This window comes from Salmo salar, unplaced genomic scaffold (assembly GCF_965601325.2).
Source record: "Salmo salar unplaced genomic scaffold, fSalSal1 ptg000867l, whole genome shotgun sequence".
In the NCBI taxonomy this organism is placed as follows: Eukaryota; Metazoa; Chordata; class Actinopteri; order Salmoniformes; family Salmonidae; genus Salmo; species Salmo salar.
In genome coordinates, this window is record NW_027675530.1 from 434,513 (window position 1) to 439,367 (window position 4,855).

A 4,855-nucleotide genomic window follows, 5' to 3' on the forward strand; every position below is an offset into this window, starting at 1 on the left:
AGACCAGGGTCTGGCCCTGGGGTCATCTCTCCCTGGTACCATATAGAACAGAAACATTAACTCATGTTCTGGAATGCAGTCTCTTTAGGTTTTATCACCCAAAAGACATTGTAAATCTCCTGTCAGTGTTTTCTCCCAGAGGCCCATCCTCAGTAGAACACAGACACAATAGTTCTAAGAACCCTCTATTCTGTTGCATAAAACAACCATTTGATGCAATAAAAGTATTATAACATAATGTTGCAGTTTTGCTCTCAGTGTCCACTGAAAGTTGACTAGTAACAACAACTGGGAGCTAAAAGACACCCACCATGAGACCCACTAAATCTGCCCAAGAAGAGACAAACAAAAGAAAAACCCACACCAAACTTAAAGACAGGAAGTAAACCAAAAAGGTGGAGCAACTAAAGATGTTGACTCTCCACATGTATCAAGACAACTGGAGCACTGGGCCAGACACTCTTAAATAGAACCTGGACCAGCTCAGGTGAAACACCTTCCCACTAACGAGATGGACAAGCCAGCACAGGTGTAACACATACTGACTAACGAGGTGACACCAATCAGTGCGTCCTACGTGCTAACGAGCTAGACGTGGTAACGAGCTAGACGTGCTAACGAGCTATACATGCTAACGAGCTAGACGGGCTAACGAGCTATACATGCTAACGAGCTAGACGGGCTAACGAGCTAGACGTGCTAACGAGCTAGACGTGCTAACGAGCTAGACGTGCTAACGAGCTAGACGTGCTAACTAGCTAGACGTGCTAACGAGCTACACGTGCTAACGAGCTAGACGTGCTAAAGTCCAACCTCAAAACATAAATGGAAAAACCAAAGACTAACACCTTAATAGAATGCTTACCACCAACAGAAAACAACTTCCATTTCACATTATAATCAACTACAATGCTTCACCTTCACCAATATAAACATGGTGTCTACTGGCTGTCAACAATTAAAAACAACAAGAAAAAAACCCTAAAACGCTTCTGGAACACATTTTTTATATTTTTTTCCCCACTAGCTTCTAGAACTCTGGTCCCCTTGGAACGAAAAATACGGAAAAGAATAAGAGATAAAACTCATCGCCAAAAAACCAGTCAAAATAAATTGTAATCAATGGCACTGGCTAACGCAAAACTTATTAACTGCCCACAATCAGCAACCAAGTTGTCCTTACCAGGGACATGTCTCATTTCGAGCTTCTCTCTCTTCTCAGGGTTCACTAAATAGGCATGTTGTTGGATCGGGGCCCAGTCCCCAATGTCATGCTCTAGTACATTTGGGTTGGCACATCTGAGAATGAACCCTGATATTCTAATAGCAGGGCAACAATGTCAATATAATTGTACCAAAAATTGTCAGTCGGTTGCATAAATAAATATTTGGTTGCATAGTCCTTTTTTCAAGGTATTTTCAATGACATTTTTCTAGGTGGGATATCCCCAATGTCAAAACACAGTTTTAACATGTACAAATCAATAACCAATATGCAGAAACAGTTTGTGATAAATTGAAAACCTAAACATAACATGTGCTACATACACAAACATCTGCCACAATAATCATATTACTTTTTAAAAACAAGCTCCTTATAAACTGCACAAGCACCAGAAACACTGTTGTTTTGACAAGTAGCAATAAATCACTGATATCGATTAAGGGTGAAATCAGGTTGTACGTGATGTTGAAACTAGCACAACTAAAAAAACACATGGAAATGGGAGATGTCTTTTACCTCACTGATTAGAGGACAACCTGCAGAAGACAGTCAGCTACATTTTGGAGTGAAACATTTAAATGTAGGGGTTGCTAAACAAAGGAACACAACATTTATGTCATCACTCATCGATATCATGTTGAAATCAATTGTGTGAGAGGAGGGAGATGAGGTTGCACGTCCTGTTAAACTAACAGCTCAAAATCCACATGGAATATGGGAGTAATGTGTACATCCCTGGTTAGAGGACAATTTGTAGAAAACAGCTAGCTACATTTTGAAGTGTTGCATTTTGATTCCAGTGGGTCACCAACATGGTCACCAACTCTTTTTTTGTTAGTCACTTTTTGTTAAATCACATAAATAGTAACTCTTCCATTTCAGAGCCTGGATTTTCCCCCTGAGGCTAATATCCATATCATGTTGAAATCAATAGAACAGGGGACAAACGTTTAGGGTTCTACATTGTGACATCATTAAAATACTCCTTCTACAATGTTAAAACATTCTACATTGTGACATATCATTGATATCATGAAACAACTCCTTCATGTATGTATTTTCTGATGTTTGATCAGATGTCTTTTATCAGAGTATCTCTTGTTACATTGATCACAGCTATAAGGTTTCTCTCCTGTGTGTGTTCTCTGGTGTAGAGTCAGAGTGCTAGATGTAGTAAAACTCTTCCCACATTGATCACAGCTATAAGGTTTCTCTCCTGTGTGTGTTCTCTGGTGTTGAGTCAGAGTGCTAGATGCAGCAAACCTCTTCCCACATTGACCACAGCTATAAGGTTTTTCTCCCGTGTGTGTTCTTTAGTGTATCTTCAGTTTGCCAGATTGAACAAAACTCTTGCCACATCGAGTACAGCTATAGGGTTTCTCTCCTGTGTGTCTTCTCTGGTGCATCTTCAGTTCTCCAGATTGAACAAAACTCTTCCCACATTGAGTACAACTATAGGGTTTCTCTCCTGTGTGTCTTCTTTGGTGTATCGTCAGATGGTTAGATTTTAAAAAAAACTTCCCACATCGAGTACAGCTATAGGGTTTCTCTCCTGTGTGTGTTCTCTGGTGAAGAGTCAGACTGCGCAAGCAAGTAAAACTCTTCCCACACTCATCACAGATATACGGTTTCTCTCCTGTGTGTATTCTCTGGTGTGATATCAGGCTGCTTCGATGAGTAAAACACTTCCCACATTGATCACAGCTAAAAGGTTTCTCTCCTGTGCGTGTTCTCTGGTGTAATTTCAGGCTGGTTGAATGAGTAAAACTCTTCCCACATTCATCACAGCTGTATGGTTTCTCTCCTGTGTGTGTTCTCTGGTGTGTTATCAGGTTGATTAGCTGAGTAAAACTCTTCCCACATTGATCACAGCTAAAAGGTTTCTCTCCTGTGTGTGTTCTCTGGTGTAATTTCAGGCTGGTTGAACGAGTAAAACTCTTCCCACATTCATCACAGCTAGAAAGTTTCTCTCCTGTGTGTATTCTCTGGTGTGATATCAGGCTGCTTCGATGAGTAAAACTCTTCCCACATTGATCACAGCTAAAAGGTTTCTCTCCTGTGTGTTTTCTCTGGTGGAATTTCAGGCTGGTTGATTGAGTAAAACTCTTCCCACATTCATCACAGCTATATGGTTTCTCTCCTGTGTGTGTTCTCTGGTGTGTTATCAGGTTGCCTAGTTGAGTAAAACTCTTCCCACATTGATCACAGCTAAAAGATTTCTCTCCTGTGTGTGTTCTCTGGTGTAATTTCAGGCTGGTTGAACGAGTAAAACTCTTCCCACATTGATCACAGCTAGAAAGTTTCTCTCCTGTGTGTATTCTCTGGTGTGATATCAGGCTGCTTCGATGAGTAAAACTCTTCCCACATTCATCACAGCTATAAGATTTCTCTCCTGTGCGTGTTCTTTGGTGTACAATAAGATGGCTAGATGTATCAAAACTCTTCCCACATTGAGTACAGCAATAAGCTTTCTCTACTGTGTGGCTTCTCCGATGAATTTTAATGCCTGATGAGGTGAATCTCTTCCCACAGTCAGAGAGGTTAATTATCTTCCCTGTGGGTCTCTGCTGGTGTTTCTTGAGGAGTTCTGATCTGGAGAGACTCTTCTCTGCCTCATCAGCATCATGAGGTTGTTGAGGCTCCCCAGAGGATCCACGATAGTCCCGTCTCTCTCCTGTGTGAATGACAAAGTCATACAGATGGTTAAAGGCCCACAACAGCAGAAATCCACTGTAAAAGGTCATGCCAACAGCGTAGCCATGATGTTGAACAACAATTGACATCTGTAATGAATGTAATGATTACTTGACATTTGTCTTAAAATGAGCAACAATAGTCATATTTTGTCTTGTTTTCACATTAGTAGTAACATCTAAGATTGGAGGCCCTTTTCTATGTTTGCTGGTGAGAAAAGATTTTTGCTCAGGGGAGTAACCTCCATTACCAGGTTGATTATGAGTTCATTTCACACTACTTTGGATTATAATTGTCAGGCTCGCTTGAATCTCCTGCTTAATATAATGTTTGTGTCGTCATCGCAAATCAACCGCTTTATACTTAAAAAACACTTCAACCAGTAAAATGCTCTTTGGCTTTTTCATCAGCCTGACAATGAGGGTTTGTACACTGTTTGCCAAATTGGCCCATAACTTCACCTAACAACAACATAGACCTACTGTAGGACCCATAACTTCACCTAACAATAACATAGACCTACTGTAGGACCCATAACTTCACCTAACAATAACATAGACCTACTGTAGGACCCATAACTTCACCTAACAATAACATAGACCTACTGTAGGACCCATAACTACACCTAACAACAAATATAGGAAAATAGCTCTGTGTGTTGAACAATAGCCTATCCATCAAGGAACAGTTCTCTACACATTATGAGCTAAGTATCTCCGTTTCCAAACGGACTAACGAGACCCTACAGTAAATCAAGCAGACAATAACACATTATAAACATCAATTTGTTAGGGATGTTGGATCCAACGTGGAGCACGGCATAACTGTCTTTACCAGAGTAATGAATGAAGAAGCACTTTGGTTGTTGTTGCATGTCGTGATGTTTGTCATGTGACTGGCATTCAGAAAAGTATTTCCTGGATCTTCTGATAGTTG

The 4,855-nt window shown here is 40.5% G+C and overlaps 1 pseudogene; it reads right to left on the reverse strand.

Annotated features, from left to right (window-relative positions):
- Positions 1-2,271: 2,271 nt before the first annotated feature.
- Positions 2,272-3,969, reverse strand: LOC145877329 (uncharacterized; annotated as a pseudogene).
- Positions 3,970-4,855: the final 886 nt, after the last annotated feature.